This window comes from Condylura cristata, unplaced genomic scaffold (assembly GCF_000260355.1).
Source record: "Condylura cristata isolate star-nosed mole 26May11 unplaced genomic scaffold, ConCri1.0 scaffold00001, whole genome shotgun sequence".
Lineage (NCBI taxonomy): Eukaryota > Metazoa > Chordata > Mammalia > Eulipotyphla > Talpidae > Condylura > Condylura cristata.
The window spans coordinates 60,435,008-60,462,874 of record NW_004567102.1 but is presented as its reverse complement, the minus strand read 5'-3'; positions in this window follow the sequence as shown (position 1 = coordinate 60,462,874).

Below are 27,867 nucleotides of genomic sequence, written 5' to 3'. Positions count from 1 at the left end.
TGAATAATATCACACTGATAGTCTAATTACTGAAGTACTCCCAACAAGCTCTTCAGAGAAGATCTGAGTCAAAATGTATTAGAAAGCAGCTTAATTCCCAATTCAGTGCCCTCTTATTTATCATTATATGGGGAACGCTTCAATTAGCTGTCCTTGTAAACTTTCTTTAAAACATTGATTGATCATTCGCTTTCTCTCATGTTACTGTTACATTAAATTATATCATATTTCTCTGGACTAGGGAAATAAATGAGATACTTATAATTTTAAAAATATCTAGGTTAGCAGCTCCTAGCAGGAAAAACAGTATATTCAGTGAAGAAACATGAACTTACCCATAAATTTAAAACTAATTATTGATTTTTTTTCAACTAGCTTCTCTGAGTTTCAGTTTTCTTATTTGCAAAATGTGGCTCAGAATATCTGTTGATTTAAATGTTTGTAAAAGAAGGTGGAGCACAAACTACTGTGGAACAGTCAAATTAAAAGATCACCTTTTCTATAGGTAGTGCACTGGGTTGTGTGCATCCAGTTCAATAATGTTTGGCTTTATAAGTGCTTTATAAGTGCTAAGTCTCTAAACGAATATTATTTTTAAATTGGGAATGCTGAAAAAGAGCATAGGGCTATGAATTCAGATAGTGAACTCTGGCGAAGACAATTGTGACTGTGAAGCTTGAGGGACTTGTTCAAATAAGATACTTTGGTTGCAATTTTATAGGTTTTGATTTGTATCAGCATAGACATGTACCTTAAAAATTGTACACTGATTGCATAAATATCACTTAATTTTATTTGTCTTACCTTTGGAAATAGATGTGTTTTCATCCTCATAAGTCATAGAGAAATGGACACAGTCAGAGGTTAAATGCTTTAGTCTAGACAACCAAGCTAGTTGGGGCCTATATTAGAACCTTGGATTTTTAACTTCTAAGGTAGTAAGGTTTCTGCCACAATGGCAGTGATGGTTAGGATATGAGATGATAAATTAATGAATATGGATATAGCTTTAAAATGCCTGGACCAAATTTTTCTTTTTAGAATCCATCATTTTTTGCCAGGAGATTGCTATAGCCAAACTGTTTCCTGAGTGGGAATTAGAGAAAGAAACCACTTCAGTCACATCTCAAATATTCAGCCCAATCAAAGCAACCTTCAAGAGCTCACAAGTAACCACAGCTTTTGAAAGCAATGCAAGTAAGCCAAAAAACTTATGATATTCATTAAATGTCCCATTAAAAAGACATTGAGATCTATATTATTCCAAACCTGCCAAATAAAAAATTGGGAAAGATGGTAACAAATAGCAAAATATCTAGAACTTCTAGGAAGGACGGGGGATGAATGTAGACGATTCTTCTGAAAAAAATTGTGCTTTATTTATGTAGTTAAATACCTTGAAAATATTATAAATAAAGTTCATGGACAGAGATTTCAAGGTTTACAAATAAATTATTTTAAGGAATATTTAACATAAAACTATGGCTTAACAGTAGAATATGGATACTTTTAATTAATTAATTAATTTTTCAAGATTTATTTTCTTTATTAGCATACAAGAATAGGGGTGTAGGCCCAAGGTGTGTGTGTGGGGGGTAATGAGATGATGTACCATACACTGTGGGGAGCAGATAGATCTACTGAAACACACTGCTGAGGGGGAAGCAGGTGAAACAGGAGAAGTCTGCTGAGTCATGTGGGTCTCTTCCTTGCCAGGAGTCAAACTCGTGTTTCAGTGGCCCTGACAGATTGATAGTGTGGAGAATTAACCTCTTACACCACCAGGGAGGTCAAGAATATGGACACCTTTGGAGGATTTTTATACAATGTGACCTGCATATGAAAACATTTGTATTCTAAGTGATTAAGTTTATTTTATACTTTAAAATTTTTCTTTACTCATGTTTTGTTATATGTCATTTTTCTTTACTCACATTTGACTATTGACTATGCTTTGGTAATTATGAGTACATCAATTTATCACACTGAAAATTTGTATTTTATAATTAGTTACATAAAATAATTAACCACCTATCTAGTATAGAACATAACTTCAGTTAAGTGAATTTTAATGCTCAAAAGATAATCTAGACCATAGACACTGCTCATTATGCTGAATCCTAATAAACCTCAATACATGTACTTGAATCTCAATTAGTGTAGTTGAATGTTGGAAAAAATAGATAGGTTCAACTGCTGGGTCTTAGTTTCTCATATATAAAAAGAAAATAAAAATAGGTATAAAATGTTGCTAATATAGTTATGTCAGCTATGACAAATGTAGTTTTTAAGTGAGGAAAGATATATATGTATTATATGTGTGTGTGTGTGTATATATACCCACACAGACATCTATATTACATATAGAAGTAATTTCTGTTGTAAATCTGACGTTAAGCATAGCAATGACTTGACAGTGGTAGGTGGTACATAAACATCAGTTTCCTCTCTTTCTGATTTTTTCTTTTTGATTCATTTTAGATGGCCAACTTCATAAAATACTGTTCATATCTCCCATTTTCTTAAGTTGTATCTAAAATAATTTTATTCTAAAAGACTAAGCACATAGTAATAACTAACATGCATTAAATTTTACTATGTTCTAATAGCCACAACATTTGTTATTCCTTCTTCAGGATAGGAGAACCAACAATAGAAAGAAATACTATCAAATATGCTAACATTGAAATGTCCTATCATTTATGTATTTTGTCAAAAAAAAAAAAAAAAACCTCAGTTATCCTGCACTAAGCTTTTCTAATATCAAAAAAAAAAGAGAGTGTATCTTTAAAAATATCCTGGGCTGTACAGACCTCTCCTGTCTCACCCACTTTTCCCCTCAGCAGTATATTTCAGTCAGTTTGCCTCTTCTGCTTCCCACTCTGTCTCTGCTGAATCCTCCCCTCTACCCCTGTCTCCTGCCCCTCTAGCCTACACCCCAGCTCTTGTATGCATAAATAAAATAACTTATAAAATATTTTGGCCACAAAAGGTTGGGAATTAGTACTATATACTTTTCTGTTATGAAATATATTTAGCAATTAACTTTTCTCTAAGAGTGTTACAAATCCAGTATTAATGGGATTGATTTTCCTATGTCATGTTTATAGTACTTCATCACATTTTGAGATGTAAACTTGATGGGTTGTTTATACACACACACACACACACACACACATATATACACAGGCACATATACACACATGCACACACACACATATATATAGTATATAAATGCTAAGAGAAGGAATAATAGCTAATTTTAAATAATATAAATCTCAAGGAGACGGAACTGATTTGCTCTATATTATTTGAGACTACAATACAAAATCAGTGTCATCAGGTTAATGTTAAAGGAAAAAAGGTTTGGACTCATAAGAAGGAATGACCTGTTAATCAAAATCGACCAGCATTAGATTGTAATTCACTGGCAGTAAGTTTTAATCATGACAAACATTCAGAAAGAGACTGCTTATTTTAAAAAAAAAAATTGTCCTAGAAGGAATTTCTTACCTATAGACGTTTGATTGTCTCAAATCCCCCCAAATGGGGCAGGATAACAAGGGCATTGTGCAAGAGAGACTTAAACAGTGTGGGTACACTCTTGTCTCCTAGCCAGAGGGAGAGATGCTGCTTATTTTCCATAAAATTCTTCTGTAGCTAACAGAAGTGAAAATCTGACTTCTGTGCATTTCATTCATTCATATATTCATTCATTCAGCATTTCATCTTTATAGTAGTATTTTTAAGTTATCTGTTATGTAAAAGCATTGTGATAACTGCAAGTTTGGAAGGATTCCAGATGGAGCTGCAGTATTCATGGTATTTAAGAGGAAAGAGTCCACAAAGGAGAAAATCAATAAAAAAATAAAGCAATAATGTGTTAGTGGTGTGGATGACAGTGGGGGTGTGACTTGGGAGGAACTTAATAAGAGAGATATGTCACCAAGAAACATTAGCCAGTTTCTCCCTCCTCCCCCCCCCTCCTTCTGTCCATTTTTCTTCCTTCCTTCCTATGGTTTCATGGTTTCCTTCTGTTTTTTTTGTTTGTTTGTTTTGTTTTTTTTCCTTTCTTTCTTCTGGGATGTGTCTGCCTGGAATAAAACAGTCTTCATCAGTCTTTTTTAGTATTCCAGCTCTGACACAGACTGTCCTTTTCCCACTTAACCGGTCTGAGGGTAGCTTGGTCATTCATCTCTAATAGCATCTCTTTTTCACCTTATTAAAGACATATATACACTATTTAATACAACATCAACATAGGATTTGAATAAAATTCATTTTGTGTTACACTGTGGTAGTAAGTTTTTGCTGAATAGCAATCCAGTATTTATTGTATATGTTATTTACCGAATAAAGGATACTAAATATTCACCATTTACTTTGCATGTCTTCTGTTTTAATATATAGTGCTTCAATCTAATATTCTAAAGAACGCTGAGACTTATGTTTATATTTAATCAAGGTTCAATTCAGTTTTTACTATTTAAAGTCGTTTTTTAACAGCTATGATGTCGGTCAGCATCTTTGCATTTTGGGAGTATAGCATTCCCGGCTTCCAGTGACATTCCCATAGTGACCCCACCAAAGTACCAAGTCTAACACAGCCATTGTGCTTCCCCCTACTTTGTGGGGAAAAAAAGTTTGTTTTGTTTTTTTTTTTTTTACTAAAAATAACAATTTTTGGTTTACAAATTTATGATTTCAATATGCAATTGTGAAGTTGAAATAGTTTAGTTCAAGGATTAAATGTAGCTTGAAAGGATTTTGCAGCTGGTCAGGAAGTATTAAGTATGTTTGAGTATTGAGCAGAGGAGCATGCTGGCCCTGCATCAAACAGCCTTCATTGCTCGGAATACAAACATTTCAGAGTAAATTGTCTTAATTTTTATCTTTTTGTTGAGAGCTTTATTGATTGGGATATTTGGAGAAAAGGGACAAGAAAGATATGGGTATGTCTCTCTTTTCCTAAGAATCACTTTGTATATATTTCTTGGATTTAAATATTAAGTAGAGCTGAAAGTCGTCAATATTCATCTGACCTTTGGGATATTAGACATCCTGTAATCTTGATAGAGACAAACAATAAGGAAGGTTCTAAAAAGAAAATTCACGGTTATATTGAATTTTAAATAAATGTTCTTTTAAAATACACATTGTTTAGCTTTTCTGGACTCAGTTCCCTTATTTATAGAGAAGAAAATTGTATTATATAGTATCCAATGTCTTACAAAAAAATGATTCTTTCAGTATATGAAACATGTAGTTATAATTTTTCCAGCTTTTAGTAGATTGTTTCCTTCTTTTCTTTTTCATCTTTAATTATAGCATGAAACATTAACTTATAAGTGGTAGAAAATGGTTTCTAAAACTTAATGAGTACTTCCATTTTATTGTCAAGTGACAATAATTTTGTTAACTACTTTTAGAAATTTGGGAGGAAGGGATTATAAAGCCAAATACCATTAGCTGTTTTGAAGTTCATTCACATTGGTGTGTCATATGTAGGTGTTCATGCTTATCTTTTTTGAAGTGGATAGAAATTATATTCTCTTATTTGTATCTCCAGAACATATCACCTCACCATGAAAGGCATGTCAGTGATATCTTGCTGACAAGAAGAATGGCCTGTGTCACTGATAATAAACACATCCCTGTTCCCTGGCCCTGCTGTTTATCTTCTGGGTGCCACCTTTCATGCCTCCAATAGACTTGCTGGACAAATTTTAAAATGACTTTTCTGTCAGCTATTTCATGTGGTGAGGACATCCAGACTGCCACATTTGCCAAGTACAGAAAATGGCACTTGTAATTGCCCAGAAGTCACCTCTGTTCTAACTCAGGGGTGGCTAATGATACTAACCCATGAAAGAAATGCTGCTTGTCCTGGGGTGATACAAATTTTCTAAAGAAAGAAAACTATTTGAAACTTCTGGATGCGACAGCCTTTCTTGTTCACACTCAGGAAACACATTATCTAGATTCTTCTGATTGTCAATTAACAAGTTTCTGCCAGGAATACCAGCATTGATGCTGTTTTTAGCGTTGGAAAATCATGTGAGAGATAGGAAGAATTTAGCACATCGTAGGTGCAATGATTCCTGAGTGTGCAATAGTATTATTAACATTATATTAACTTTTCAGTAAGAGAGAATGACTGTTTTACTGTTAAGTTTCAAGAATAGTTTCTTTGAAAAATAGTAAAATAATGAAGACTTAGATTGAATGTACTTTTTGGGATTCATTATGTAGAAATTGGGGGTTCATAGGGCAAATGAGGCCAAGGTCACAAGTCTTCAGACATCACTGGCAAAATGCCACTTCACAAGAAATGATTCTGCCCTTCAATTACAGTCCAGGTCCCTGGTCTTAGCTTATATTCTCACCAAAAGATCATATTCATTCCTAATAAAGGGATCTAGAAAAGAGATTATGACAGTGAGGATTATGACAATGAAGTGAAGAGTTATATCAATGAAACAGGTAAAATAATGGCAGTTTCATATAATTCAACTTACCTTTTTTTCTGACTCTAACATAAGAAGGAGGTTTGAGAGAAATTGATTCTACTTGGTTAGCAGTCTGATTCTTTTGCATGCAAACACAACTTCCTGAAGCTAAATGATCAAATGTATAATATTTTAAATAGAGGATAATCTAAAATAAAACATGAGTAGAAACAGGATGACAACATAGACTTAGTTAAGCCTATTAAATTATTGGCTCATATCATATGACTATTACTAGTTTCTGGAGCCAGGATGTAAGCATTTAAATTGAGCTCTCATGCATATTACTTCACATTGATCAGTTATTTACTCTACCTTGTGACTCAGTCTCCTTATGTTAAAAATGGTAATGACAATCTTACCCATATCAGAAAGTGAGTATTAAGTGTGCTACTCCACATCAAACATTTATAATGAGACTGAGATAAATGGCTAACTGTTATAAATATTGTAGTTACCAATAACCTAATGAAGTTATAGGAGACAATTATTTAAACATGCAGACCCTGTTATTTTGAGACTGATTTTCGGTGTAATGCAAGTAGTCATATAACCCAGTACTATTTTTCTTTTTTTTAAGTGCTTGTGTTAAGCAAGACACATTTGCATGTTAGGTGATAACATTGTCGAAGAAGACTAAAGCATTTCTCATGGAGAGAAGCATTTCTCATGGAAGCTGTCTTAGGAGAGGAGCCAAGAACACTAGTGAACTCTAAATATAGAGCACCAGCCTGCATAGACTTCACCTCGTGCAGATTTACAGAGCAGAACGTAATGATCCTACAGTGTGACTTTTAGAAGATAAGTAAGATTGGATGAGGACAGTGTTATTGACCTTGCTGATTTTGATGCTCTGGTCCTTATCAAATCTTTGGTGTCTGAAATTTTGACACATGATTCTGGTCACCAGGAAAAAAGGACCAACAGTCTCTATACTTTCCCATGAAAGGAAAGGAATAGTGTGAAGGAAAAGAAATAGTCAAGTTTTCATTTCAGCAGGTTAAAAATAACTTCAAGTCCAATAAGGGAATGAAATACCAGAGATGTCATTGTTCATGATCAAATGAGTGCTGAAAATATATTAAGGTAGAATCCAAAATCCAGATTTTTCTGGGTAGTAGGTCACTACCATTACTTTCTTCCACTGAAAACTACAGATCCTGGACATACAGTCACAGCCTTTAGAAAAATGAGTCCCTTTCATACTGTAATTGACAGTGAATTTGAAGTAAAATGGCCTTAGTAATTTTTTTTTTTCCAATGAGGTTAAGAAGAATGGGTGGTTCTTCAAACACTCTTAAACTCCCTGTTTGTACTTCTGAAAAATCTGTTGGGGCAGTTGCACATTCATGATTAAATATCTAATTACTCCAAGTTAATTTGAACATTGCTGGAAATAAATATATAACTAAATTAACTGGATTCACTTTAAATTCAGACTTTTTCAAATGGGATATTTCATATTACCGGAGAATTCTCCCTGGAATTTTCACTCACCCTCTGTCGATACAATATTTCATGTATCCCATCCTCCTCCTCTCTTTATTCTCTCTTTAAATTTCATAAAGCAAACTGAAGGCCTCTTATGGAAGACCTTCTTCTCACCAGCAAATCAGGAACATACCTGTGGACTTGTCCATATTCTCTGCTTTTTCTCTGAACAGCTCTGCTCATTCTTGTCTCCGTAAGGTCTTAATTCTTACAATTATTCTCTATCTCTCCTATATTACCAGTGTATTCTATTTTTTTTTTTTTTTGCCACTGGAATTAAACTCTTAAAAAAATCTTTCTTGACTCTCACATCTACAATCTACTATTATATTTCTTTCTTGTATAGCAGGAGTTATCTGTTCTCTATAATTTTTCTCTTCAATCCACTGCAAAGAGTCTCCTTTCTGTAGCCTGCTCCTAAAAATGTTTTTGAAAAGGTCATCACTAACTTCTGTATAGCCAAATTAATTGCTTCTAACTCTCACAGTTGCATTTGATAGAAAAGATCACTGCTTTCATCTCCATATTTCTCCTTGTTTTCCTGTTACCTCAGTGCATGCCATCTTGATTTCCTTTATACGTTTACTTCCTCCATCCCACCTTTCGATACTGGTATACCTAATATTCACTACTGTGGCTCCTTCTCTTCTCTATTTGGGTTCAGTCTCTAGATAATCTCAATCATGGGTTTGTATGTCCACAAATCACACATCCATAGATCTCTGGACTCATGTACGCAGTTGACATATCAATGTTCAGTGTATTAAACAGTGTTAGTAATATATCTTTTCTCTTTCCTTGCATACCTGTTTCTTCACAATCCTTGTAAAGACTTGATTTTCCCTGTTAACAGAAGCCAAAACTATATATGACCTAGATCCCTTTACTTCTCACATCCATCAGTAGATATTGTAAAGTGTTCTTACTTTCTCTATTTTATGAAGAGCTTTGTATAAGACTAATATTTTTTCCTTTAGGATTTCATAGATTTTACCAGTAGGATGAATAGCCTGACTTTTCCTTGTGGGAGGTTTCTCTTTTATGTGTGTGGCATTATAATTAAAGGTATATTAAGACATTAAATATTTTACCTTTACTCAATTTAAATCAAGTAAAGAACTTGGTAAAGAAAGCTTGGTTTTGCGGGGAGTGGGCTAAAGCACAGCACCATGAAGCTATTGCAGCCACTGCAGCACAAGTTCAATCCCTGGCCAGGGAAGTGACCCACATGATGTGGCAGACTCTCCTGACCCCCCAGTGCTCCCCTCAGCAGTGTATTTTCTTCCATCTGCCTGTTCCACTCCCTACTCTGTCTCTAGTGAATCCTCTCACCCTACCCCACCACCACCTCCCCACACCTCTGGCCTCTACCCTAGTTCTATATGCGTAAATAAATAAATCTTTAAAAAAGGAAAAAAGAAAGTTTGGTTTTGGAAAAAAGTGAGTTGGTAATTTAAAATACAGAAAAATGTATGTTTTACAATTTCTTACTAAAGGCTCATATGTGGAATAATATAGCTGACATTAGAATAATACAGTAAAACAAACTTCTAGGATTTTCCCCTTTATTTTTAATTTGTATTTATTTATTTATTTTAATGAAGTGCTATTTACTTCTCTGTAAATTTTTGATAACAATTTCAATTTATTTAAAATAGAGCTATTCAGATCTTCTATCCCATTTCTTATTAATCTTGACATGGTATTTTTAAGAAATTTCTTTATTTCATTTAAGTTGTCCGATTATCTGCATAAAGGGTTATATTTATTATAATCCTTTTAAGTAGTTGAAGGATTTGTTTTGAATAAGAGATCTTTAGTCTTGATTTTGGTAATTACTGATCAGTCTGGCCAGAAAGAAGCTGTAAATTTTACTGACTTTTGACAAGATTATCTTGATTTTTTAAATTTATTTTTAAATATATTTATCTTGATTTTTTAAATTTATAACCTTTTGTCAACTTATTTTGAGTTTGCCATACTTTTTTTTTTTTTTCCAAATTTTTAAATAGAGGTTCAGGTCATTGATTTTGAGAGGTTTTCAGTTTTTGGTTTCAGGATTCCTTTGTGCATTTGAAAAATTATGGAGAACTCCAAAAAGTTTTTGTTTTTTGGATTACATCTTTGAATATTTACCACCCACAATGACATATTATATAAAAATTAAAATACAAATGTTATATTCCCTGATGGCACAGGGTAAAGTGCAGCACTGGGAAGCTGTCCACAGCCACTGCAGCACGAGTTCGATTCCCAGCCAGGTAGGTAAGCCACATGGTGTGGCAGATCTCTCCTGACTCGTCCACTTCTCCCTTCAGCGGTGTATTTCAGTACATCTGCCTGTTTTGCTCCCTACTCTGTCTGGCTCCCTACTCTGTCTGGTAAATCCTTCCACCTCCTGCACCTCAGTTCTTGTGTACATAAATAAATAAATCTTTAAAAAATATATATAAATAACTATTTACTAAAATAACACCATTACTTGTTAATAACTTATTGTTAAATAAAAGTTATTATTGAGAAATGATAATTGCATTTTGTAATTGCTTTGCATTTCTATATATCTCTATTATCTGCTTTTCTAGAGGGCAGGTAGATTCTTATTTCTACATCTGCATTCAGTATGTTGAAATCTGTTGTTTTGATTATAGTATATGAAGATAATATAGCTTGACATAAACATCTTTACAGCTTCTTAAAATCATTGTAGATATTTAATATTACAAGTATTAATTATAAGTAGTAATTTTTAAAAGTTTAGTTGTAATGTGAAATCTGCATGTCTATGAGCTCTTCATATATTTTACATTAAAATCTGTAGATCTATGTTGAGTTCTGAATGGGTCTTTTATCCATGCATTTTTTGAGGTGACATCTCATATAGGTCATCAGAAGACTATATTAGTCCACTAAATTACTCAGATCTTGCAAAGATTGATACACTTCATTATAATATGTAGTCAGGTCTTGCAAAGATTGATACATTTCATCACCAGTCTACTCTGATAAACCTTTAATCAACTGATATTTGGAATTCACCAAGATCACAGTGGTAGATATTTCCCCTAATTCTAATTTCCTATGTAAGGTCAAATTCTTTATCACTTGGCAATAAATATTGTCAGTTACTCATCATGGAGTGACAAAATCACTTCATTAATTTTTGACAAAATGTCTTCCATATACCTAAGTTTGGTTATTTGTTGTCTATTGATCATTATTTCAAGTATAAACAATCCCATGGAAGTTGTACTAGTTCGTCTCACACATGTGCTTTTCCTCATACTTACTTTCGTATGTAGCTGAAGTACCTCATATATAACCCCATTTTGTCACACAGCATAGTAAAAAGATAACTATACCAGTTTAGATTTAATCAAATTAGTATTTTACTCCTTCATAAATTATATTCTCAAGTGAAACTGACAATTTTTCCCTTACTGAAAGTGATGTTGACAAATACAGTGATTACTACTTCGTTATGATTTTGCTTGACTTATGCTAAGGCATTATCAGTTTTACCCACTTATACATTTGCACCAGCAGTGAAAATGTTAACACAGTGAAAAAAAAAATCAAATAGCTTATCATTGTTTTAAAAATTGTTGTCTCAAGATTGATCCCAGATATCTATGGACTACCTTTTAAGAACCACTGGCCTACTTCAATAAGATACAGGTATATATACAGTAAAAACAGGGTATTGATAATGCTTTTTCTATTAAAAAATTCTTTTTTTTTTTTAAAGATGTATTTATTTGTGTATACAGAACTGGGGTACAGGCCAGTGGCTCAGAGGCGGTGAGAGGCTTCACCAAAGACAGAGTGGGGAACAGAATAGGCAGATCAACGAAGTACACTGCTGAGGAGAGCAGCAGGCGGGTCAGGAGAGGTCTGCCACACCATGTGGTCACCTCCGGGACAGGCGGGAATCGAACTCATGAGGAAGTGGCTTTAGATTCTCAGTGCTGTGCTTTAACCCGTTGTGCCACCAGGGAGGGCCGACTAAAAAATTCTTAATAAACAATTTTAATTTTTGAATTTAAACTTGGAGAATATAATATGAGTAAGTTATAAAAGGAATTCAAACATCTAGGTAGAATTCACAAACCTTTCTTAAGAACATTAATGGTTTAATGTCTATGATTGCTTGGCATGGACGCTTTTATTTTTTAAAAAGTTTATTTCTTTATGCATACAAAGGCTGGAGTGTAACCAGAAGTGCAGGGGGTAGGGGGAAGGGATTCACCAGAGACAGAGTGAGAACAGATGGCTCAACTGAAATGAACTGCTGAGAGGAGCAGTGGGAGAAACAGGAGAGGTCTGTTGCACCATGTGGGTCAGCTCCCTGGCTGAGAATCGAACTTATTGTGCAATAGCTACAGATAGGTTCATAGTGCTGAGACTTAACCCCTGCATTGTCAGGGAGGTCCTGCCATGTATGCTTTTGGATAATAGATCCCCAAGGTAAGCTATTTATTATAGTATTATAGTAAGTGCTGCCTAATATTGACTTCTTAGTGTGTGCCTGTATTTCATAAGCACTTCTTCTTTTTGAACCTCACAATATTATTACCCTTATCAAATAAAAGAATTACTAATAACTACAAAGTAAATATGTATTTAATGTATGAAATTTTTTGCTTAATGTTCCTCCTTCCCACAGTCACCTCCCTTCCAGCATCTCAGTAAATAGTAAAACCAAAACTCAATCTGCCTGTCTATGAAGCCTTGTTTTTTACTGAATGTTGTTATTATGTATCCTGATAGAGCAAATGTATTATATTTGGTTTCTTAAATCAGTTAATTATTTCTGGAGATACACTTTTTTTTGGTTAGACATTGTGATTTGAAGGTAATTATAATTTAAAATCCTCCCTTCATGAGGGCCAAAGTTAATGTAGTTCAATATTGTACCCATGACATCATCATCCAAGTAGAAACTTCCTTCTATAACAATTTGAGTTTATCTTGTAGTTTATTTCCCATAATCATTCCAACTGATTATAATGCTTAATAAACATTTGACAAAATGATAAGGGTTTTTAAAGACCTATTTTGTAGCTAGATGTCCCTTTAAACTTTTTTTTTTGTAAGATTTATTTATTTATGCATACAGAACTGGAGTACAGGCCAGAGGTGCAGGGGTGGTGAGAGGCTTCCCAGAAACAGTTCTGGGGAGCAAAACAGGTAGATCAACGAAGTACACTGCAGTGGTGGATCAGGAGAGATCTGCTGTGCCATGTGGTCACTTCCCGGGGCGGGGATTGAACTCATGCTGAAGTGGATTTAGCTTCTTAGTGTTGTGCTTTAACCCACTGCAGCACCAGGGAGGGCCCTTTGCAACTCTTTTAAAATTAATATTTCCCTTCTACTACTTTCCTCATACCCTGAACTGTATATTCCAAAGAATAGTGAACACATCTGAAGGATTTTAGAGAAAACTTTGAAAAGATTTTCTTTAGAGGCTTAACCACACCTGCCAATGTTGGGGAAAAGTGCCATGAATATTGCTTTGAATTTTTAAGTGCTGAAATTTTCATTAGGACAAATATGTAAAGCATCCATATAAAACTAAAGTTTTATCCTAAAATACCTTAAAACCCTTTAGTAATATATTACATTTGTTCTCTCTCTTTTCTCATATGGCAAAAAAATAAGTAATAAATAGTTTATCTTATTTTCTTCCTCTGATCAAAATTCAAGTGTTACAAAGTGATATTCCTGCCTCGATAAGAGAGGAACAGGTCTCAAAAAAAGAGAGAACATAAACTCAATATACTTTTAACTCTGTTAGACTGAAATATATTTAAAACATAACATGATGTGACTGAAAAATTCAGACTACTAAATTTAGTGACACTACAATATTCCAGAAGGTCTAACTTTAGCATTTGGCTGATACCTATAGTCTCACCATTTCAATAAAAAGAAACTCACTCAATTTCCTTGTCTGAGGCTGTACGAAAACTTAAGGCTTAAGTATATTTCCTTAAGTATATTATTACAATATTTAATAAGCCCAAAATATAGTTCATTATAAGGGAAATTGGCTAGGAAGAAGTTACATAAAAAGCTGTTTGAAGTTTGATAAATGTGGTACTTTTGAATGGACCAGAGGAAAAGTGATAATTTGTACTGCCTAATGAAAACTGGTAGCTTATTTCCCTCTTATTATTTTAAAATCATTTTCCTTAATTTTTCCAAAAGATATTACTATAGATGCTAGATAACAGTCCTATGATTCTCATCCCATGGGAATATTATTAAGGACTGGTAAGATCCTCAAGTTTTTAGCATAGGTTATTCCAAATATTCACCAAGATGCCATTTAATTTTCTATACTTTGAGTATATGTAGGGAATTCTGTTTCTTTGCTGTGACTGATTACATGCTTATTTACCATATAAAAAGTATTTATTAAGTTTTCAACCAAAAAAATCCTTATGTTTTATGATATTTATCTATAGTTGTCATCCTGTTAGAAAATTTAAAGCTGATATGTAAAAGTAATGTGAGCATAAATAAAACCAAAGCATTTGAAATGGTTTTAGTTTTTTTTTCCCTCAGGATATTAATTTTTAAGTGACATTGGTTTAATAATAAATTAAAGCAATTCTAAAGTACAGATTCTGCATTCTCTATAGGTTACTGTTTAATCACCCTTAAGGATTAGGTGGGGTGTTGTGGGAGAGGCTTTCTTTGATCAAAAGCTCCACTGTATTAGCTGTTTGTTTCTTTTCTTTTTTCTTTCTTTTTTTTTTTTTAAGATTTATTTATTTGTGCATACAGAACTGGGGTACAGGCCAGAGTCTCAGGGGCGGTGAGAGGCTTCACCAGAGACAGAGTGCGGAGCAGAACAGGCAGATCTATGAAGTACACTGCTGAGGGGAGCAGCGGGCATGTCAGGAGAGGTCTGCCATGCCATGTGGTCACCTCCGGGGCAGGCGGGAATCGAACTCATGTACAAGTGACTTTAGCTTCTCAGTGCTGTGCTTTAACCCGCTGCGCCACCAGGGAGGGGCACTGTTTGTTTCTTTTTAATTTTTAAATTTGAATTTTTTTCAAGTAATGTTGGTTTATAACTGTCTGTAAATTTCAAGCGTATATCATTCTAGTTCAGCATATGCGTGTACTACATTATGATCAACAGTTGAATCTCAGTTTCACAGCCCCCCTTATCTCTTTCACCTGCCCCCCATGATGTTGCTCTCTGGTAACCATCATTCTATTCTCATAATCTACATAAGTATAGTTTTGTTTTGTTTCTTATGATGTATATAAAAGCAAAAACATGTGGTATTTGGCTATTTCTAATCGATTTCTTTGAGCATAATCCCCTCAAGGTCTATATGTATTGTCAAATATGGCAAGATTTCATCATTTTTATATCCTGAGTATTATTCCACTTATATACTACATCTTCTTTATCAGTTTCACTGTTAGTATTTCTGCTGGGTCTGTTTTCTCAAAAGAATTGTAGTATTTGACATACATACTTTCTAGAGTTGTAGAGTTGTATAAAGATCCCCTCTCCCTATACATTTAATTTTTAATCAGAAATTTAAATTTCTTGGCTAGAACTTTGTAACTGTTAAATTGACCCCCCCATTTGTTTCCCTTATTGTTAAAAATAAAGCAGATGGTTTCACTGTGTATTTCATTTTGATAATTAGGTTTGCAGGGAAGCGTTAGCTCATCCATGAAAGTAAGCATATATCAAATAAATGAAAAAAAAGTTTGATTGACCTGGAGAATATTTGGTTATCAACATTCAGAGAGACAAGGAAAGTGACTAAATTTAATTGTAACTGAGGTATATTAATAGCCCCTTTTTGTGAGAAGATAAATATCAGGATATAGAGAGTCCTCAGAGAGATTTTATTTAGGGAATCAAAATCATTTAGGTACAGAGCTGTCTCTTGACTCAGTGAATACATAATTTTTTTTTTCACAAGACAGAAATAATTCTGGGTATTTACCACAACTGTGGTATGTATGACTATTCCAAAAGAAATTAACGCAAAATAGAAGAAACATTCCAATACTTTTTTAAAGTTATATAAGGACTAATAAGGACTGAAGAGATAAATTAGAAAAGTGATGACTTATTAGCTGATCTAGAAGTTTGTGATCAATGTGCTATTGTAAATAAAGCTTCTTTTTCCAACTTTATTAAAAAATGTATATATATATGTATATATATATATAAGACATATATATATATATATAATCTGGGATTCTATAAATGGAATTATGTACTAGTTAGATTACAGATGACTCTAATATAACAAATATAAAATACAGTGGCTTAAACAAGAAGTTTATTTCTTCTTCATACACAGCTCAGAAGCAAGTGATGGTTCAAAGGAAGTAGGTGGCTCTGCCCCACTGGCCTCCCAGGGACCATTGATTCCTTTATCTTGCTCTGCCATTTTGTAGGATGTTGACCTTATCCATGTGGTAAAACCTGGTTTCTGACTAAATACATTCTAGACAGAGTGTAGTCTAAAAGAACCCTTAGAGGTGAGAATAATGAAAGATGGGGTCCATGTGATGTAGAGATATCTGAATAGAAAGGAGCATATGAAGGGGATATAAGTTATTCTGAGTCATTTTAGGGAAAAAATTAAAGCAGACTCTTAAAAAGTGGGTGCTTAATGGATAAAGAAGATTCTTTGGCAGTTATACTGAAGATTGACTTAAGATGGGCTAATCTGGATAATGAGCTATCCAGAGAGAGAAAAATGCTATTTGTGTGGTAAATGTGTGCATCATAAATTGGTAACTCAGTTATCAAGAATATAGAATGACATTAGAATGAGAGTTCATTCCTTACCACCACGGTACCACTGAGAAGAAAAAAAGCCCACTGAGAAGAAAAAAGAACAGGGTAGCTATGGATATACTTATGTCTCTCATTGTTGAATTTCTGAGAGGCAGGTTATCTAGAAAGCTACAATAAGAAAGAACTGGGGAGGTGAAATCTATATGCCCTCTCTATTGCTAAGATTGCCTGTGAAGCTGGAGTGGTCAAACTTTTTCAGTGATGTGCCAGAGAGTGAATGCTTTAGGGCCTGTGTGCCGTGTGGTCTGTAACAACTACTTGATTTTGCCTTTGAAAGGGCAAAAATACCCACAGACAATGTGAAGAAATGATACCAGCTGTATTCCAATAAACCTTTAGTAATAAAAGGTGGAGACCCAAAAGCTATTGGCCTCTGTTCTAAAACAATGAAATGGGAATAATTAGGGAAAGTTCTTTTGAATTGTAAGTTTATAAATGCTTATAAGTAAATTGTATTCTTTGTGTTATAAACTATATAAAGAGCCTAAGGAGAACAACACAGAAATAGCATAAACAGTTTTCTTTAGAAGATAATAAAGTAGATACTGATGCCCTCAGTGTCATAGAAGATTACAAATATTACTTTCATAATATATGAGTATTATTTCATCTCTAAATGTTTGGGTTTCCAGAAAATACTGATGAACCAGCACAGATTGTGTGCAGAAAACTATAAAACATTAGAATTATACTTAAAATAATTTAAAACAAATTTGGACAAATGAATAATTATTGTACTGCGAAGATTTGTTCTACTCTTTCCCTTCTTTCTTTTTTATTTACTTTCCTTCTTTTCCCACCGTTGCCAATCTCTACCCTCTAATTAGTCTTTAAGTCCTCCTAAAGCCTCATCTGGTATAGATAAACAGATCTTAAATGTCACCCAAACTTTCAAAAAATCCTTCTTAATATATAAAGTTATACCAGGAAAAGCTATGGAATAAAGTAGAATAATAACTAAAAGTTATTATTCCATCCAAAGTATTTTAAATCTATTTTTGTTTATATAACCCTATAGATTTTGTAAATATAGATATAATTTAGAATATTGTATTAAAAAGTTGCCATAAAAGAATACTTGAGGCCCAACCAATACTTATTTTATGAGATATACCACTACATATTTTTCTTGGGTAATAAAAGTCATCAAGGATAATTTTATCAACTTCTTTGGAAAATGATGATCCAGTAAATAAAAATAAATTATCTCAAAACCTTGCTATGGACTGAAAAGAGTAAAAGAGGTCTCTACTTATGAAGATATGTATTGTTAACCATTCTGATTCTTAAAAATCCTGGGAAGGAAAACCCTTAAGATTCATTGTGCTTCTTCTAACTTACGGCTTCACTGTAAACTTCTCTTTGTATTAGAATTATCATTACTTAGTAGTTAAAAATACAGCTGAGAGATCTTCAAAAAGTGATTATCATGATGATAGCCTACAATCAAGGTGCTTACAGTTTGTAAGCTGTTTCTAAATGATTGAATTTCAGGCTGTCCTGACCATCCATTGAGGTAAATTGTACAATGGATATTATTCTTAATTTCTAAAGGAAATGAAACTGCAAGAGGGGAATCAAGTTGACATGCAGAGACACTAAAAAGCTAAAACAAAGACAATGTCTTATGTTTTCCAAGACTGTCTATCTAGTTCACGTACCTATTCCAAACCTGTCCACCTTTCCACCCCAGTATCTTTAAACTCATGCCCTTTTTCTCATAACCACTGACAACTTTGAGATGAACTTTATAATACTTACTGGGGAAAGACTGTCATGACAACTAACATCAAAAATGAAACAGAAACTTTAAGAAGGCTCCAATTACAAACAGCTGGCCACCAGCCAAGACACTGAAGTTAGCTCTCTTACTCCTTATTACTGCATGTTCTTGGACAAATAAAGCAACTTGTCTGCAGCTCAGCTATTTTATCTATTCTGTGACAGGGTTGTATAAGATCCCTAATCTCTGGTTTTCTGAATTTGACACAAAAAATTCTGAAATAATGGTAAATCTTAAAAAAAAAAAAAAAGGCTTGCTGTTTTTTTCCCTCATAGAATCGTTGGAATGAGATTCAAACTACAGTGTTACAGCTGCCAATTCTTTAACAATTTGGACTAAGTAGTACTAACTTAAATCCACCTGTGGGAATAGACTTGGAGGCAATACACCATCTCAGCTTGCTCTGTTTGCATTTGCAAAACCACTAAGGGAAATTGGGCTGAAACCTGTTTTGGAAAAATACAGAAACATATCAAACATGACAAGAAAGATAACACTATGCCATATTAATGACTTTTGATTGTATTAGTAATTTCCTCTTGCATTGTATTGGGATTCAGTAAATTGGCACAAAATAAACAGTGTGGTTACAATTTAACCTATTAAGACGCACCATCATGGAGCACAGGTGCAGGCTATTTGAAAGAATTTCACTAGCATAGCTTAAAATTTACATTATTAATAAATTGCAGGTTTGGTTAGAGTGACATCAATGGCAGACCCTGACTTATCTGCATTTTCTGCATCTCTCCATTATCTGCATTTTCTCCATCTTGTCTCTCATCATTCACTACTAAGTCCCAGTTTTAGCTTGAAGAATTCCCAAAGACAAAATGGTCATTCTCATAATCCACAGCCTCAACTCCATGCCTCTTATTTCCTCTCTCCCCATCTCCTACTTTCTGACCTTTGAAAAGATGATTATAAAGAAGGACACATATTCTTTACCAGAATTCAGCTCTACTGGCCACAAACATATCTTTGAATTCAGCAGACAGGCCTGTGGTCAGAGCTGTTTTAGCCATTTCTTTATAAGGTAAGGTCACCCAGTTCAATTCACAAACTAGATGCTGAACTGATGATTCTCTAATTTCAGAAAGTAGCTTGCCATCCAAACACATAATTAAAGAAGACTGCAGCCTGTGTTCCAGGATGGTGATGCAATATTTGGGGGAAGACTCTTGGTAAAATCTGTAGCACATCCACCTAACCATACCATATTTGGTTAACAAATGGCTATTTTTCTCTCTCTGGAAACTGGCAAGGTCACATCCATTAATTATTTCTATTAATATAGGTTGAGTTCAAGATTGTCCATGTCAAAATTAATCATACATAACCGATTGCAAAACTGTATAGATCCCAGAGAATGCGTGAGTCTGTAATCATGAAGTGAAAAACCTCTTTCAAGTTATTAGATCTGTCTTTGTTTTAAATTCCGGTAACTTGACAGATAACCACAATTGCATTTTTATGAATCTTTATTAGAATTTTTTTTCTCTCTAAGTACATGGTATCTTCTCATAATTCACCCCCTATAACTTGTGAATTTTAGCAATTCATTTCTCCCACATGTTTAAATAAAATATTTAGAAATAGAAGTTCAACTTTATTTTAAGAAATGTCTTAATCACTACTATCAACAACTTTTTTCTTGACTCTCATCTGTTAAATTTTTTAAAGAATACTAAAAATTGTCAATCAGAAACTGATAATTTGTGCCTCCTTTGTATCTTAGTGTGTGGGGGGGGCATTTTAATGCCTGAGAGTAGTTTTGTTGCTTATAGAAACACACAATTTTTATTTTTTACTGAGGAACTTCAAAAACAATTACAGATATACAGAAGAAACATTGTCTCTCCTCCTATTGCCCCCACCTCTGGAAAGTATAGCATAAATAAGCAACATGGAAATATCTTTCCTGCACTTCCAAATTGCAGATTTACATTAATATCACTAAGATTCAGTTTGTTTACAATCATGATTTCCAAGCAAAGCAAACCCAGGATCCTGTAACAGTTCAGGTTCCAATGGAAACATTTATGTGTCTTACTTTTTAAGAAACTCTGAAAGACTTTCTGATTTACCTTTTTGATAAGAGAACTGAGAGAAGACAATTATGTGAAATACTGATCTCTCACATGATCTGTAGTTGGAAATACCATGGCCTTCAAGAATATAACTCTGGCAGGAGTATTTTAAATGACACCAACTTCTTTGCTGTTTGCAGTATTAAACAACAACAACAAAACAATAGAAACTTGGGCAAAAGAAGTATAAACTTAATATTCTAGACTTTTCTACACATTTACCAGGATGAACTCTCACTTGGCTAATTTTTTTCTGAAAATAGACTTAGTGAGAGAAGCTGAAGCACAGGTGTTTGCATACTTCCCCTGATAATAGAAAATGTTAGTGGAAATGTAATAATATTCACACAATTCTGTTAAAGTCTCTTTGGAAACTGTAAAAAGAAGATTTTTACATGAAAATCATCTTTCCATGTGTAGGGTAAATGAATTCATCGTGCTCTGCCCCACTAGCCTCTGTGACTATCACCTGAGTCCTTGATGGTGTTAATGCAGATGGAGCTTGGGAGTGTGGGCGTGGGGCACTGGCGCCTGATTGTGGACACCTGGAGCATGGGTGTGTGCGCATGCGCAAGTGTGCACACCTGAGCCTAGAGGTCAGGGATATAGGGGCGGAGTCACTGGGGGTGGCGTGGCTTAGACAGAAGGCTGAGGGGAGGGCAAGTGGCGTGACTACAGAAGATGCAGGACTCTGCTGTGATGCTAGGGGTACCTCATGGAAAGAGAGCAAAAATTTGTGAGGGTTGGGAGGCTCAGTTGCCTGCCTGGCCTGTGTTGGCTTCCTTGCATGCCAACCTCTGCCTGGTGTGCCTGCGAGCTTGGCTCCCTGAAAGAGCAGTGGGGCCTGAAAACCCAATGGCTTCAAGACTCTCCTTTATCTGTCTGCCTAATCCATGGTGAAGCTGCCCTGTGCTCACTGGCATTAGACAGTGCCACTGAAATGAGATATTTGGGAAAGAAGAGGGAAGGGGTTGGGGGTAGCAGAGGGAAGGAAGGAATTCTGTGACTGAGTCGCCATTTAAGAAGTCAAGTTCCCCAAAGAGGATCTTTACTCTCTGCTCTATTCTGCCTTTATAGATATAGCCTCAGCAAGCTTTATTCCTTTCTTGTCCTCTCTTGAAAGAAATTTCTCTTACTGTGTCTGCAGCAAAATTAGTTTTATACTCTGTTTTCTCTGCTTACTGCTTTGGCCCTGGTTATCTGAATTTTCATTTTGGTAAAGGTGAAGTAAACTACAAGTCAGACAGATATAAATGAAGGTGCAACTTTTCAACATTACTTATCTTAAAAAAAAAAAAAAACTTAAAACATTCCTTTCATTGCTTTCATCTGGCATGCTGCTTTTGTTAGGATCAAAGATTTGAGAAAGATGAAAGATTTCCTCTCCCCGCCCCCCCCAACTTTACCCAGAAGTATAGATCAACTAGGAAGAACTTAAGTGGAAACATTCCTACAATAGCCTTGTTTACTTCTATCTCTAACAAATTTCCTAAGATGCCTTAAAAATGGAGTAGAAGAAATTATTTTTAGTAGGTATTCTGACTATGGCCACTGCAGTGAATTGGTCAGTCTTTTATGCTGCCAGACTCTGGCTATTACCTGTGCCCGTGAATGCAGGCAGCACTTGGGAGATTGGGTGTGGGGCACGCACACCTGACTGTGGACACCTTGGAGTATGGTGTGGGTGTGAGAGGGTGTACACCTGAGCCTAGAGGCTAAGAGTATAAGGGTTGTATCACTCAGAAGGGCTACAGCGAGGGGCTAGGAGAAGACTAGTGAGAGGAAGTGATCATATGAAACCAAAGAGGGGGATAAAAGGCATATGAAGATTTTCAGGGGACTCAAACCATCAACTTCTTGCTGGCCTGTTTCCCCCAAGTACATTACAAAGTACATGCCAAGGTCCTCTTTCATGTTGCCTGAACCAATGAATCTACCTGACATGAACACCTGGAAAGGAAAAGCAACTTAGCAAAACAAATAATATTCTTATTTGCAGATATAAGAATATTATTTAGGAAGGATTCTTTAATAGACATACTTGCCTTTCTACCTCTGATATTAGGGAAGTGATATGGGAGATAATTATAAAAAATATTTTTAGAATAAGGTTCCAGAATAAGGAATCAAAACAAAGTGCAAGCTATTGATGTGAAGATAGATTGATTTGAAGAAACATAACAAATTCTAGAATTTTTTTGCCTCCCAGATACCTAACAGTGGAGATTTTCAATACTTACTAGCTCTCTTCTGAAAGATCTTTCCTACCTCAGACTCCTTCTACACCTCTACATGAATATTTTATCAATATCATAAAAAGCATATGTTCACAAATACCCACACAACCAGCTTCATCCATCACCCTCATCCCAGAAAGTGGCTCTCTTCTACTTTTTTACCACATCTGTTGCATCCAGTTCTAATCTCAAGATCTAAAACCAGACTGCTTTCATTGAGTATTCCTCACTCTGTTCTTACCCCTATCATGTCTCTCCTGCATTATTGGTCTCCTGGCTTCTATCCCTGAGCCTGGTAGACTATACTCAACATAGTCATCAGAAGTAAATTGGATTTTGCTGTTCTTTGCCGGATTTTTCCCTTCTTCTTCCTTTTTTTTCGGGGGGGTTGGGCGTTTTTTTTAGGATTTTTTCAAAGGTTTTTGTTGGTTTTCCCGGATTTTTTTTCCAACCTTCCTTTTCTTGATTTTTTCTTTTTCCCTTTTGTTGCATTTCCTTTTTTTTTTTTTTTCTTTTTCTTCCTTTTTTTTTTTCTTTTTTTTTCCCCTTGGATTTTCCCCCCTTGGCTTTTTTTTTCCCTTTTTTCGGAATTTGGTTGTCACATTAACTTGTGAGTCCTCTCCTGACCCTGTTTAAAATTTCTTGCCTTTCCTAACATGGGTAGGGTACATGGAAGTGATCGGGTTTTATCTGCCACCTCACCACTAGAACCTATAATTGATACCTGTGGTCTTACACGTGTAAGTGCTGATGGCGGCACTTAGCATAGGGTGTGGGCGTATGTGAGTGGGTGCACCTGAGTCCAGAGACTGAGCATGAGAGTGTGGCAGCAGAGGACAATGCAGCAAAGTGTAGTAGAGACCGCGAGAAGATGCCAGAGAGCCTAGAAAGAGTGAAGATATAGTGAGGGCTGTGAGGCCTTAGATCCCCGTGCCTGCCCTGCACCTGGTTGCCTCACTACAAATGGTGTTAGGGGATCATTAAAAGCCTGATAAAACCATTGAGGGCCCCAGGACACTCCTTTATACTCTACCCATGTTAGAGAAAACCTGCTCTGTGCCTTGCTGGTGGTACAATGTGGTATCTCTTGTCTCCTTTTCAGAAGATACTCCTATTATAAATCCCAATTTGTTTACTGTCTCCTCAAAAGCTCCACCTAGGTGGGACTTTTGAATGATTTTGTTCCTTCTCATGGAATTTCTTTGAAACTGGCCAACATTGCACCTATTGTTTTTGAAGTAATTCTCTTGGACTTAAGGAAAAAAACACAATATTTAATAAAGATCAATTCTTATTTGAGTTCCACTGTGGAAAAATATTTTCAGCAAAGACTATTTGGTTAGAGAAAGGGTGATGAAAGTAATGAAAGATGGTTTCATTTTAAACAGAACTGGAGTAGTGGGGTTTATTGATGACCTTGAAAATTTTGGGGATAGTTGTCACTTTGAGCTAAAATCTGCCAATTTAAGTTTTTAAAACAATTTCTTATAAGCATTTTGGTAGAGATACAGTTTGGTCTTAGATTGAAACCTCTCATTTGATTATTTTAAGATTTGCTATAAAAATTCTTTAGTTTAAAAATAGTGTTTAAAATTTTTACTTTTTATAAAAACATTTGGACACTAGAGACCTTAAGAAAAAATGAATCCCAATTCCTTCAAAACTAAATTTTAAACACATTCAATTTAGCTTTCCCCTTGTCTATTGTGAATTTTTTTTTTTTTTAACCACAGGACAAAGTAATAAAAATTGATGGATTTTTAGTGGAAGTAACACATTCTCAATCATAAAAAAATGTTAAGGAAACAAAGATTTATTTTGAGAGGCTTTAAGGATGCGCATTTAAATTTAAAGCTTTGATTCTTCTGTTCTTTCATTTAAAAATATGGTCTTTGATTTTCTGCCAAAAACTATTTTTGCTTTACTAAGAAGTTGCCTGATGGATGATATTGTCCATACTATGGCTAGTGATCTCTCTCGACATTGTCTTGGTGAATTTTATACAAATAATTCTCCAAAGGTTTATTTTGTTTCTTAACGCACCCCATGGGAACTTTGGTTTGGCAGCCTTCTATAAGTGATTATAATACTCAGCTTGAGTTTAATCAGGCCACAGGCTGTGATGTATTCTATTTAGAAATCCATTTGTGAGGAATTAGCCTAAGGGTTAGGGAAGCATTGTAATACAGTCCAATGTAAGGTGCTATGTGCATAAATAGAATTTCATTAGATTTTGAGAAATAGTTTAAGGTTCATTGTTGTCTTAGGTATTGCAAACACAACCAGTTAAGTTAGAGATGTGTTCTCAGTTATATCTGCATGATGAGACATTTATACTTGTTAGTCAGAGTTCTTTCTACACAGGCTTTTTCTCACTTGACCCCCTCATTCCTGTCTCTAAATATGAGTAACTTAAGCTATCATTCTTCTGTTTTCTTCTCTTCCTATCTAGCTGTATTCATGTCTTTTTGTTATTATTTAGTCGCAACACATCAGATACCAGCAATGTATTGCTGACTAAAATTTTTCTCTAGCAGGAATTCTTTTCTGAACTCATATACATACAAAGACCTCTATGCAATCATCCTTAATCTAGCTCATAAACTGAGTCCACTTAATATATCCAAAACTTAGTTCCTGGTGTTTTAATACTCCCCATCCCTATATGAGACACTCCTATAGTTTTTTCAATTCACTAAATGGAAGGGCAGTCTTACCTTTCTCAGCATCACTGTAAATAGTATTCTCTCAAACTTACACAACTACCCTTGTTAAATTTAAAGAAATCATGGCGTATATTCACCATAATTGAGTGATAATTCAGTTTTCCATGATTAGACTCCAAACGAATATCTATAGGCCTTTCTCCCATATTTCATATCTAGTTTATCAGCAGATGCTGTGGATTTACTCAAAAAATGTATGTAGGGTTCAACCAATTCTCAAGTCCATTGCTACTATGCTGATGTAAGCCAGAATCATTTCTATCTGGGTGGCTGTAGTTGCCTCCTATGTGATCTTGCTGTCTTTTAGAATTTCCTATTGAAATGTACATTGAATAATAATTATTCTCTGCCCTAGAATTTCCTATTGAAATGTACATTGAAAATTTTCTGCTCTGGAACCTTGCTTTAGAATCTTGCTTCTAATGAAACAACTAGACATTTTGATGTCATTTCTGAATGCTTACTAGAAAACAAGTGTCTTCATTCTTAAGAATTTTGTTTAGCTTCTTGTTTAATATTTTTAAATTGCCTATAATCCAGTTAAAATCTATTTTAGTAGGTTATTTACATATGGTTCTAAATATGAATCTGTGAGGAAATCTCGTTAAGAGAATTCTTAAGTGTCAGAACAGTTTATTTTTGAGTACTAATAAAGTTTGTAATAGTAATGTCCTATAAATTAGCATATATGGGGATACAAAGTTAAACTGAATAACATAAACTTTACCTCAAACATTCACTTTTAGAAATATACCTAGAAAACTTGATTATGATGAAATGTTACTTACGTTCTGAAACATCTGAAAATAATAGATGGACTACATTTCAGTTTGTGATTGAAAAATTTAACACTTGTATGTTCTGATGCAGTCAATGAAATTTAAATCCTGAAATCTAAACTGAGTCTTCTTGCTTTTTTATAATAAGAAATTAGCTTTATCACAGCTCTTTTTTATGATTATCCTTCTACATTAAAAACTCATTTTCAAATACTTAATGTTATCAACAAAAATCTCCTTTCATTCCTTTCACAAGTTAACTATCTTTTTTTTTTTTTTTTTAAGATTTATTTATTTGTGCATACAGAACTGGGGTACAGGCCAGAGGCTCAGGGGCGGTGAGAAGCTTCACCATAGACAGAGTGGGGAGCAGAACAGGCAGATCAATGAAGTACACTGCTGAGGGGAGCAGCGGGCATGTCAGAAAAGGTCTGCCACGCCATGTGGTCACCTCCAGGGCAGGCGGGAATCGAACTCATGCGGAAGTGGCTTTAGCTTCTCAGTGCTGTGCTTTAACCCGCTGCGCCACCAGGGAGGGCCTAACTATCTTTTAATGACTGGAAAACCTGCTCCCTGTGATTCAGAAAAGGGGGAAGAAGCATTCCAGAAAGCTCTTTTCTTTTTCGTCACAGAAATTAATGCTTGGAACTTCAATACCAAATGTTGAAAAATTACTAACTCTTGATTACTAGGTATTTTTCTTTCTGGAACTGAGGACATCCCAGGATTGTAAGATCTAGGAGAATTTGTAATGCTTTTTTACCCTATACAAATACTTTAGGCATTACTAAGTTTCAATAATATATTGGTTCTATTTTCCTTCACTATCATACACATTCACTGGCTGAAGATTAGTGAAAGACTTGGAGAGGAGGAGGTAGGAGATAGGGGAAAGAGATTGCAGGTTCCGGGTAGGGGGCGCAGGGCGGGTTGTGGAGTGGTAAGTGGAGGTTGTGGGAGGTATAGATCCATACTGAAATCCTGCCTCTCCCACATGTTTTAACACATCTTTGGCTGTAACTGCATCACTTTTGTATATGTCCTCTCCAAGGTTCAAACTTTCATTCTTCCCCTTCTTCTGTCCCTTCCAGAAATAGGCAACAGATCTTTCTCAATATGATTTATATGTTCCTTTCATTCACCCCATAACTTTGTAAATCATTATTGAGTTAAATTTTCATTTACACCATTTCAGTTTGATTATATAAATAACCTTCAAGCGGATTGAAATAAGTATTTTTAATACACTTAATGATATCCATGCAAAGAACTTCTCAGTTACATTTAGTGACAGATCATAAGCTTACTGAGTCACTATTCAGGATCTTTTCTTTCTAGCCCATGCAATGTAGCTCAATCAGACTTTTATGTATGGGCTTTAAAATTCTATTAACTCACCTTTTA